General features: G+C 37.3%; 1 protein-coding gene and 1 long non-coding RNA gene across 6 annotated transcripts in view; both read right to left on the bottom strand.

The window, feature by feature from the left end:
* Positions 1-12,278, bottom strand: part of TFDP2 (transcription factor Dp-2) — a 177,794-nt gene that overhangs the window by 82,339 nt on the left and 83,177 nt on the right. The window contains exon 3 of one of the 5 annotated variants that reach the window (XM_059391827.1): positions 12,089-12,123. The exons of the other annotated variants lie outside the window; for them this stretch is intronic. The gene's annotated coding sequence lies outside the window, so the exon portion shown is untranslated. The remainder of the gene's footprint in view (positions 1-12,088; positions 12,124-12,278) is intronic. 5 annotated transcript variants of the gene reach the window in all.
* LOC132010168 (uncharacterized) lies at positions 1,177-3,028 on the bottom strand. The gene is made up of 2 exons (XR_009402187.1): positions 2,369-3,028; positions 1,177-2,054 (listed from the first exon to the last, which is right to left on the bottom strand). It is a non-coding gene; the product is annotated as an uncharacterized LOC132010168 (long non-coding RNA).

The raw sequence follows: 12,278 nt of genomic DNA, 5'->3' as shown, positions 1-12,278 counted from the left end.
GGAGAAACAGAAAAGGCACCATTATAATTGGAGACCAACATTCCTCTCTCAGTAATCAATAGAACAAGTAGACACATAGTGAGGATATAGAAAATCTGAACAACACTACCAATCAACTTGAGTCATTAATATTTGTAGAACACTCCATTCAACATCAGCAAAATCCACAGTCTTTTTAGTGCACTTTAACTAAGGCGATACAACAGATCTTGAAAGAAACTTCAAATTGCAAAACAATTTAAATAATCCCCAAAGGATGGTCTCTGATCACAGTGGAATTAAACTAGAAATCAATTAACAGAAAGATTTCTGGAAAATTCCCAAATATTAAACAACACATTTCCAAAATCACTGAAAGGTACAAATTACCAGAGCTCACACAAGAAAAATAGACAATCTGAATAGCCCTATACCTACTACAGAAATTGAATTTCCAGTTTAGAGTCTCCTCAAAAAAGAAGACTCCAGGCCCAAATGTCTTCAAAGGCAATTTCTACCAAATATTTATGGAATAACTCATCTAACACTATACCAACTCTTCCAGAAAACAGAAGAGTACAAACCATTTTCCAACTCATTTGATAAAGCTGGCACTAACCTGAGAGAAAACCAAACAAAGAAATCACAAGATAATTCCAAACCAAACTATAGAAATGATCCCTGAAAGTACAGTCTTTGATAATTCCAAACCAATATCCTGCTTGAACACAGTTGCAAAAAACCTATTAATTAACTAGCCTAAAAAAAAGACTGAAATTCTGGGGAGGGTATGTGCTATGGTGAGTGCTATGAAATATGTAAGCCTGATGATTCACAGACCTGTGACCCTGGGGCAAATAATACACTGTATGTTAATAATTTTTTAAAAAATGAAATTCTGATAAATGCTACAATATGGGTAAATCTTGAAAATACTATGTTAAGTGCAATAGGCCAGACAAAACGATCAATAATGTATGTCTCCACTTACATAAGGAAGTCACCTAGAATAATCAAATTCATAAAGACAAAAAATGAGAATAATGGTTACCAGTAGCCAGAGAAGGGGTAATATGGATTTATTATTTAATGGGTACAGAGTTTCTGTTTGGGATGAAGAAAAAATTGGAGATGGATAATGGTGATGGTTGCGCAACAATGTGAATGTACTCAAAACCACCAAATTACACACTTGAAAATGGTTAAGATAGTAAATTTTATGTTATGAATACGTTACCACTATAAAAAAGATCCTAAATAAAATGTCAGCAAAGTTGATACAGCAATAGATAAAAAAAGATATTACATTATAACCAAATGGTATCTATCCAAAGAATGCTCACTGGCACAGATAATCCAAAAGAATCTATAAAAAAACTAGCAAAAGTAATAAATTTTAGTAAACTTATCAGTTTAACAAGGTTGCAGGGCTCAAAATATACAACATATAAAAATATAAGAAAGAGTAAACCTGACTTTAAAAAACAGAGCATCAAAAAACTGAATACATAATAATGGGGCCAGTGGACCTCCTCCTCCTCTTCTTTTTTTTTTTTTTTTAAGATTTTATTTATTTATTTGACAGAGATCACAAGTAGGCAGAGAGGCAGACGGCGGGGGTGGGGTGCGGCAGGGGAGGGGGGAAGCAGGCTCCCTGCTGAGCAGAGAACCCAATGTGGGGGGTCAATCCCAGGACCCTGGGGTCATGACCTGAGCTGAAGGCAGAGGCTTCAACCCACTGAGCTACCCAGGTGCCCCACCAGTGGACCTTCTTATCTTGTTTCTGTTTTATTTATTTATTTTTAAGATTTTATTTGACACAGAGAGAGCACAATCAGGGGGAGCAGGAGGCAGAGGGAGAGGGAGAAGCCGGCTCTCTGCTAAGCAAGGAGCCAGATACGGGGCTCAATTCCAGGACACTGGGATCATGGCCTGAGCTGAAGGCAGACACATAACCCACTGAGCCATACAGGCACACCCTCTTGTTCCTGTTTTAAATGGGAATGTGTTGGGGTGCCTGCGTGGCTCAGTGGGTTAAAGCCTCTGCCTTCAGCTCAGGTCATTATCCCAGGGTCCTGGGATCAAGCCCCACATGGGGCTCTCTGCTCAGTGGGGAGCCTGCTTCCCCCCCTCTCTCTCTGCCTGCCTCTCTGCCTGCTTGTCATTTCTTTTCAAATAAATAAATAAAATCTTAAAAAAAATAAATAAATGGGAATGTGTTTCTAATGGAAATGTTGTTTTTTTTTTTTTTTTAAAGATTTTTTTCTTTATTTATCTGACAGAGATCACAAGTAGGCAGAGAGGCAGGCAGAGAGAGAGGAGGAAGCAGGCTCCCTGCAGAGCAGAAAGCCCGATGTGGGGCTCGATCCCAGGACCCTGGGATCATGACCTGAGCCAAAGGCAAAGGCTTTAAACCCACTGAGTCACCCAGGCACACCTGAGAGCCTTTGGTTTTATACTCTGTATGTTATCCTGCCTGATTATCTATTCACAGAAACAGGAAAAAAGCTTGCCCATAAAACTATGAAGAGAAGAGTCTTCTCCAGTCCCCTAAAGATTATTTATTTTAGAGAGAGGGAGAGCATGACAGAGGGGCAGAGGAAGAGGGACAAGCAGACTCCTGCTGAGCCCAACGCCAGGGCTCAATTCCGGAGCCCTGAGAACATGACCTGAGCTAAAGCTGTATGCTCAACTGACTAGGCCACCCACGAACCCAAAGAAGAGTCTGTTCAAAATAATTTTGGGGGACAGTATTTCCATTTCTTTCAACATACTAGACTTCAAGTTTTCTACTTTTTAAAATAATCAATTTTGGGGGCACCTGCCTGGCTCAGTGAAAAGACCATGTGATTCTTGATCATGGAGTTGTGAGTTAAAGCTCCACATTGGGGGGCACCTGGTTGGCTCAGTGGGTTAAAGCCTCTGCCTTCAGCTCAGGTCATATCCTAGGGTCCTGGGATCGAGCCCCGTATCAGGTTCTCTGCTCAGCAGGGAGCCTGCTTCTCCTGTCTGCCTACTTGTGATCTCTATCAAATAAATAAAATCTTAAAAAATAAAAAATAAAAGCTCCGCACTGGGAGTAGGGTTTACCTAAAAAATATAAATAAAACAGACTTTAAAAAAAGATTAACATAATCAATTTGGTAATTTATATCCCCCCTGCAAATAATTTCTTTCATTTGTATTTTTAAATACCTTAACATAATTGCTATATGGTAATCTATTAATTTTTTTATAATTCTATATACAAATTCCGCTAATGTTCCAACATTTTGTTATATGATATCCTGAAGTTTGTTTTGCTACATCCAATCTACCTGGATTTTCAGTTTTACTTTTCTATCTTCTGATTTTTGTTCAATTTTGTTTTATTTTTATATATTCCTCCTTTTGCTAACCTTTGCCTAACTTTGGGAGGGGAATTCACTGTTTCATTCCTTTTTATTTTTAATTTTTTAAGGTTTATTTTTTTTTTTAGTAATCTCTACATCCAATATGAGGCTCAAACTTAAGACTGTGATCAAGAGTTGGATGTTCTTTGGACTGAGCCAGCCATGTACCCCTCATTCCATTCTAAAATAACAAAAGCACATACACAACCTTGGCTGCATCCCACATATTTGTGTATGTGTGCGTATAGATAAAAATTATATTTTCCTATTATTTTTAATAGTTGTTGCATTTTAGGTTTCTGTTTGGATTTAGTAGTTGTTTGGGAAGAGAATGGACAGGTGGACTTCATTCATTAATTTCAAATTTTATTGCATTATGGCCAGATACAATGGTCTATCAAATTTCTGCTTCGCAGACTGCAAAGTTATTTTTGTTTTCTAGTATGGTGACCATCTTCAAATGTTCCATGAATGCTTGAGGAGAAGGGTTATTCTCTGTACTGTGTCAGAACTGTATTAATGTGAGGAGGGTATTTGTTTACAGGGGTGGCAGAGATGTGAACTTGGTTATATATGGGAAATTAATGACATAAGTAAACACACAGAGGATATGGGAACCAGGACTTTCTGGGAGACTGTTTAGCTCTGTAAGCAACTACCAAACTGTCTTCCAAAGTGTCTGCATCATTTTGCATTTTCCAATTTTGTATTTTCTAGAACAATGAATGTGAGTCCCTGTTGTTCCACATCCTAATCAAAAATTTAGTATTGTCATCTTTTTGGATTTTAGCCATTCTAAAAGGAGTATAGTGCCATTTTACTGTTGTTTTATTTTTTAAAAATATTTTATTTGTTTATTTGACAGAGATCACAAGTAGGCAGAGAGGCAGGCCGGGGCAGGGCGGGGGAGCAAGCTCCCTGCCAAGCAGAGAGCCTAATGTGTGGCTCGATCCCAGGACCCTGGGATCACCACCTGAGCTGAAGGCAGAGGCTTTAACCCACTGAGCCACCCAGGCGCCCCTCACTGTTGTTTTAACTTGTAATTTCTTAATGACAAATTATTTGCCTTTATTAAGATTTTAAGAGGAGAGAGTAAGCCCAGGCATGCATGCAAGTGAGCACAAGCAGTGGGGAGGGGCAGAAGGAGAGGGAGGAGCAGACTCACCCTGAGCAGGGAGCCCGATGTGGAGCTTGATCCCAGGACCCCAAGATCATGACCTGAGCCAAAGGCAGATGCTTAATTGGCTAAGTCAACCAGGCACCTCTTACTTGCCTTCTGTATACATCCTTTGGTGAGGTGTCTGTTCACTTTTTAACTCAGCTGTTTTCTTACTGTTGTTGAAGACAACTGTTGTTATTATTCTTTTTATATTTTGGTTACTAGTCTAGGTAGTAAAGAATTTTTTACCCAAAGCGAAGTCTGGCTTTTGCCCTTAGCTTCTGAGAGGTAATCTCTAAGTCCTGGGAATGTCTTACCTGATAAAAGTGTCTTGAACAATATAATTTGGGGTGGAGGCTTCAAGGCACAATGAGATTTAGGGTGGGGGCATTTGGGTCACATCAGCAGACCTACTGAGGGACTGGAGACTTAATCAGCCAGCCACAGGAGCTGCTAGTCAGATTTATGTGACTAAACCCTAATAAAGACTTCAGATACCAAAGACAATGTGAGCTTCTCTGGCTGTCAATACTCTGTGCAAGCTGTTAAATAAACATCAATACTGGGAAAGTAACACTGTCTATGTCTCCGTGGGAAGTGTAAACTCCACATTTGGTACTTTTCTTGACTCCAGCCTATGCATCTTTTCACTTGACTGATTTTAATCTGTATTCTTTAGCTGTAATAAACCATAACCATGAGTATAACAGCTTTCAATGAATTCTCTGAGTCCTTCTCCATGTATAAGATCTAAGATAATTGTGGAGAACCCTGAACTTGCAACTGATGTCAGATGTAGCTACGGGTAGCCTTTTGTACACTGCTCTCTAACTTCACAATTGGCTAACTAATTTTATCAGATTTGTGTTTTGCTGTCCTATCTAAAAAGGCATTATTAAACCCAACGTCACCTAGGATTTTCTATTTTTCTTCTAAATGTTCTCTTTTTTATGTTTGTATTTAAGTCTATGAATCATTTTGAGTTAATCTTTGTGAAAGGTGTAAGGTCTGTGTAGAGGCTCATTTTTTTGCATATAAACTTTAATTGCTCCAGCTTCATATACTGAAAAGACTCACCTTTCTCCGTTGAATTGCTTTTCCACCTTTGTCAAAGATCAATTGACTGTATTTCTGGGCCTTATATACTGCTCCATTGGTCTATGTATCTATTCTTTCTCAAGCACTACACTATCTTGATTACTGTACCTTTACAGTTAGCATCAAAAAGCAGGTAATGTAGGTCTTGGATATTGCTTTTTGACCCAACCTGAGTCTCTGTCTTTTAAATGTAAATGTTATTATATTCATTTTTATTCTAAATACTGATAAGGCAGTATTACGTTCTCTTCATTATTCTTGCTGCTCTTTAATATCATCTCCTTTAATTCTATCCTTTGCTAATAACACTGTAGACATTTCTTTTTCCTAACGACATAATTACTGTTCCAGAAACTCTTTGATTAGTTTTATTTACAGCCTTAGTAGCACTCTCCGTTTCAAATCTTGTCTGGATATTTACAGTATACCTTTCATTTCTTCTCAAACTTTCAACCTAATACATCTAGTACTCATGTATCACTGAAAGCCTTTAAACTATAAACTTTGGTTTTCTTAAGTTTAAGGATATTGTCTTCTATTTCACCTTTGATTACTGCTTCTCTTCTATTTATTATTCTTTTCTTTATGAATACTACTGGTTTTATTTGTACATTGAATCTTTATTCTTTGTACCTGTCATTTTCATCCTTTCGATCCTTTTCTACTGCTGCATTTCAGAAGACATCCTCTAACTTCTCTTCCACATCACTGACTAGATTTTCAACACTACCTTTTCACCCCTTCACTGTGAATTTTAATAGCAATACTTAATTTCAACATCTCTATGAGTTTTTTTTTTTAAAGATTTATTTATTTGAGGGGTGCCTGAGTGGCTCAGTGGGTTAAAGCCTCTGCCTTTGGCTCAAGTCATGATCCCAGAGTCCTGGGATTGAGCCCCACATTAGGCTCTCTGCTCATCGGGGAGCCTGCTTCCTCCTCTCTCTCTGCCTGCCTCTCTGCCTACTTGTGATCTGTCTGCCAAATAAATAAACTAAAATCTTTTTTAAAAAAGATTTATTTGAGAGAGAGAGAATGTGTGCATGTGCAGGAGGAGAGGCAGAGGGAGAGGGAGAGCAAATCTCAAGCAGACTCCCCACAGAGGAGAGACAGTGAGAGAGGAGTACAAACTGGGGGAGTGGGAGAGGAAGAGGGAGAAGCAGGCTTCCCGCAGAGCAGGGAGCCTGATGCAGGACTCCATCCTAGGACCCTGGGATTATGACCCAAGCCAAAGGCAGACGCTTAACGACTAAGCCACCCAGCACCCCAATCTTAAAGAATTTCAAAATGCAGAAAAGTACAAAGAATGATTCAAGATCCCTTGTAATCATTCTTATTTCATCTAGCACCAGGCTCTGGAGTCAGTCTATATGGATTCAAATATGAGAGTTCCCTCTTAGTTGTGTGATCTTGGGGAAGTAATTTAAACTATTTATTTCAATTTCTTTGAGAATAATCATTTAATTAGATTTAACTAGCTAATTCATGAGTGGATATTTATTTATTTGAGAGGGTGAGAGAGAGGATGAGTGGGGATGGGGCAGAGGGAGAGGGAGAGGGAGAGAGAATCTTAAGTAGACTCCATGTCCAGCATGGAGCCTGACTTACAGATCAATCTCACAACCCTGAGCTCATGACCTGAGCTGAAGTCAAGGAACTGAGCCACCCAGGCACCCTGTGAGTGGTTTTATACACTATCTGTTACTCAAAAATATTTAGCTATTATTAGTATAACCTTTGCTGATATCTTGGCTGGTTACCTTCTATGTCAATCTGCTGTCTTTAACATATAATTTCACATTCATTAAATAACTTTGAGAAGAAAGCAAATATCATCTAATATCTTGTTTCTTCCAAGTACGATTTTCCTCTAGGATTTAAGTATAAGATTCCTTTATTTTGTAGTTTCTTAACAGGCCCATGATGGTTTTTTAAAAATGTTATCAAATTCTTTAAAAAAAATGTTATCAATTATATGAAAGTTGACAAAACCAACCAGGTTTGATGTTTGCTAAGAGAAAAGTTATATAAATTCTAGTTGGTTTCTCTCTGTTACTGTCCACCTAGGTATTATTTGACTTTTAACTCTCAGTTCTTTATCTGGAGAAAAAATTAATTCATACAACTCTAGCCAAATATCTGTGTTGAGCAGGAGAGAGAATCTTGATTCTCATCTAGTATGGAGATTAAGATCTCTCTGGGAATCCATTCGAACTATAAACTTTTTCTCCAGCACACAGAATTTTGTTTACCAATTCAATTGGTCATGTCTTGAAGTCAATTGTGGATCCTTGGTTAAGGATCCCCTGATTTACCATTTGCTCTGAAGAACTAAGGAAGACTCTGATCCTGTTGCCTTGTTATGTGATGTATAGGATTAGCTATTTAATCCTGGATACTTTGAAACAGAACATATTCTTCCCTAATCAAAAGCAGGGTCTGACCAAGAGTTGTTTAAGCTGGTGGCTGGTACAAGAGAGTTCATTAAACTGTTCTCTTTCACTCTTGTACATATTTGAAATTCTCCAAAATAAGATACTTTGTTTGTATTTATTTGAAGTAGGACCTGAAAAAATGCATACCAACCCCATGGATTTTCTCCTCTCTGCCCCTTCCTACTACAATTCCCTTTACATTTGAAAATGCACCCAAACCAGTCCACTTCTTCCTTTACAGAACTGTGGTCACCAAGGGAAGTAGAGAGGTAATGATAAGAGAGATGGGAGGGAGAAAAAGAACCCTGGTGCTGCAGATAACAGTTGCAACACCCAGCGGGTAGCTGCCAAGTTTCTAGCTGGCAAAGATCCTATTTCCTTAAGCTGTAGGTATGCAATACAAATTGGTAGAAAAATCTACCTTTTTCCTGTTTGTCCTTGCTATTCTGTCTTAGGAATCTCTCTTTACTTTTACTGACAGAAAATCCTCCTAATGTCTGGCACATTTTAATTTGTATATCTAGTTTCTCATTCCATTTATAACTCTGCTTCTCTGTGTATTTTCGTCTATTTGATCATAGCATAACAGAGGAGATTAAGCAGGGTCCCACGAGCTGACTGCCTTCTAAGCCCAGACTTACCACGGCTGAATTCTTAAGGTTAAAAGGTCCTACAATAATCTGGCACATGTGCAACCTGGGAACAACAGATAGGTGGAAGAGATAGCTTGTGATCTATTCTTGCTTTCCTTAACTCTCATACTATAATTTTACATATACAGAAGTATATATACTGATATCAGTGAGCATATAGAGTATAGGGGAAAAAAAAGTATTATTTTCTCTCAAGGAAGCTCTAGCCCAAATTAACAACAGCTAGAAACTGCCAAAAGATGTAAGGTTTAAACAGAAGCATTGTAGCAACCAATCAGAAATACTTAAATTCACCTACAATAAAGTGCACATGATAAAACTTAGAAATTGGTGAGCTAATACGCCAATTATCAGAGACACTCTCAAAATAAAGTAAAAAACAAGTTAGTGAACAAATAATATTAAAAACAATTAGCATAATGAGGTAGATTGAGATTACTTAGGGATATGGTTCTTTAAATTCCTTCTGGTCTTGTCAATAATGCTCTATGTTAATCAAAGATTTCTTGAAAAAGACTGGAACATAGAGCAATGTGTTTAGAAGAGTGACCTCCAGGGTGCCTGGGTGGCTCAGTGGGTTGGGCCTCTGCCTTCGGCTTGGGTCACTATCTCGGGATCCTGGGATCGAGCCCCGCATCAGGCTCTCTGCTCAGCGGCGGGGGGCCTGCTCCTCCACCCCCTGCCGCCTGCCTCTCTGCCCACTTGTGATCTGTCTGCGAAATACATAAATAAGAATCTTTTTTTAAAAAAGCTATTAAAAAAGAAGAAGAAGAAGAAGAAGACGGACCTCCAATCTGAAAAATGTGATTTGAACTATCTCTACCAATTGGGAAAGTCAGTGGCTCTGAGCTTCAGTCTTCTCATCTCTAAAATGGGTACAATAATAGTGCTATTCTTGCAAGGAGGTTGTGAGGATTATATGAAATAATGAACATAAAGAGCTTAGTTATTAGCACAGGGGCACTGGGCTGGCTCAGTCTGTCGAGTGTGCAACTCATGATCTTAGGGTTGTGGGTTCCTGCCCTATGTTGGGTGTAGAGATTACGTTAAAAAAAAAAAAAAAAGGAGCTTAGCACAATTCCTGGCAAATAGCACTTCAAAACACAACAGACTTTTTATAAAAAGTAAACTGACCTCTTCTTTCAGGGTGTTAATCCCTTGTAAGTGCTGAGATAAAATAAGGTGCTAACTAAGGTCAAATGGTACTTCAGACAAAAAGTAAAAACATAAAGAAACAAACAAACAAACAAACAAAAAAAACCAAACATAAATTACAGACCAATATCTCCCAAAAAATTTAAACAAAATTTTAGCAAATTGAATTCAAGAATATACAAAGAGAAGAATATATCATGCCTAACTGGAGTTTATACCAGGAATCCAATGTTGGCTTAATATCAGTAAAATTAAAAAAAGAAAGAAAGAAAGTGTTATTCACTATGTATCAAACAGAATAAAAAAGAAAAACTACACTATCATCTTAATTAATACAGATGAGGTATTTGACAAAATTCAACAACCATTGGTGGTAACAACTGTCAGTAGCCAAGGAACAAATGGGAACCTCCTCAATGTGCTACAAGGCAACTACTGAGAACCTATAGCTAAAAATCACACATTTCAATGGTTAAAAATTTGACTGCTTTCTCCTTAAGATTAGGAACAAGACAATGATATCTATTTTCACTGCTTCAACACTGAAATATTCTTAGGGCATTAAGTAGAGAAAAAGGAAAAGAGACACAAAAATAAGGAAGGAATAAGTTAAACAAACAAAAGTTTGGGCTATGTGGAAATCTATGGAATCTATAACATTTTACTTATAGTGAGTTTACTGGCAATGTCATAGGCAACAAGATCAATATACAAAAATCAATTATACTTCCACGTTCCAGCAATTAAAAAATCAGAGATTGAAATAAAAAGATGTAATTTATAGTAACATAAAAATGTAAAATAGCAATAAATTTAACAAAATATGTGCAAAGTCTATACAATGGAAATTACATTTTGGTGAGACAAACTATAGAAATATAAATAATGGACAGATAAACCATGCTTATAAATTGGAAGATTCAATATTAAGATGTCATTTCTTTCTAAATTCACCTACAGATTCAACTCAATTCCAATCGAAATCCCAACAGGTACTTTTATAAAAATTTACAAATATCGATTCTACAATTTATACAAAAATGCGGAAGACCTAGTATAGACAAAACAGAAACAGAACAAAGCTTTGAAACAGAACAAAGCTGGAGGACTTACACTCCTGATTTTAAGACTTACTATACAGGTACACAGAGTGTCTCAATGTTGGTACTACTGATATTATGGACTGGCTAATTATCTGTGATGGGGAACTGGCCAGTACACTTTAGGGTGTTCAGCAGCATCCCAACCTCTACCCCATCAAAGGCAAATCTTTCACCTGCCAATTGTTAACAATCAAAAACATTTCTGGAAACAGCCACATGTCGAACGGGGGGGGGGGGCAAAATTACCCTTTGTTGAGAACTATTAAGCTATAGTAAGAAGTGTGTTACTGACATGAAGACATGAAGATAGACGTTTAAATCAATGGAACTGAACAGAATCTAGAAACAGACCCTCAACTTAGAAGTCAACTGCTATTTATTTGGCAAAGATACAATGCAATTCTATAGAAAAAGACAATCTTATCAGTAAATGATGCTATAGTGACTGGTTATTCATATGGAAGAAGAATAAACCTGACCCCTCACCTCACTCCATACATGAAAATTTAACTCAAAACTTATCACAGATAAATTTAAGAGCAAAAACTATAAAACTCCAAGAAAAAATATAGGAGAAAGCTTAGTAATTCTGGCTTAGACAAAGATACCTTAGAAAGTAAAGAAGCACAAACTTTTAAATTGATAAACTACAGATTACAATATAAAACATGTTTGTGCCTTTATCTTCTGTTAAGAAGATAAAAAGGCAAACTACAGACTGGGAGAAAATATTTGTAAAGTAAATATCTGATAAAGGACTTGTATCCAGAACAAGACAATAATATTGCAAACAACCCAATAAAGGACAATGGACAAAGAGTTTAAACAGTTTAAAAAAAAAGTTTAAACAGCTGCCTTACCAAAGAAGATATGCTGATGGCAAAAAAGCACATGAAAAGATGTACAACAACTTTAATCATTAAGGAAATGCTTATTAAAGCCACTCTATCATACCACATAAGCCCACGTGAATAGCTAAAATGAAAAAAGACCATACCAAATGCTGACAGGACACAGGGAACTAGGGCTCCTTTAAGTTGCTGATGGGAATACCAATTTGTATAAGCATTTTAGGAAACATGTTTGGCAATTTTTTAAAAGTTAAGCATACACTTACCAGATGACCCAGCAATTCCATTCCTAGGTATTTACCTTAGAAAAATAAAAACTTATGTCAACACATAAGCTTGTATTTGGATGTTCATAGCAGCTTTATTCATAATAGTCCACAAGTGGAAATAACACCAATGTTCATCAACTAATGAATGGATAAATGAACTGCAGTAAACCCATATAAGGGAATGCTA

This window comes from Mustela nigripes, chromosome 2 (genome assembly GCF_022355385.1).
Source record: "Mustela nigripes isolate SB6536 chromosome 2, MUSNIG.SB6536, whole genome shotgun sequence".
NCBI classification, from domain to species: domain Eukaryota; kingdom Metazoa; phylum Chordata; class Mammalia; order Carnivora; family Mustelidae; genus Mustela; species Mustela nigripes.
This window is presented reverse-complemented; position numbering and strand designations above follow the sequence as displayed.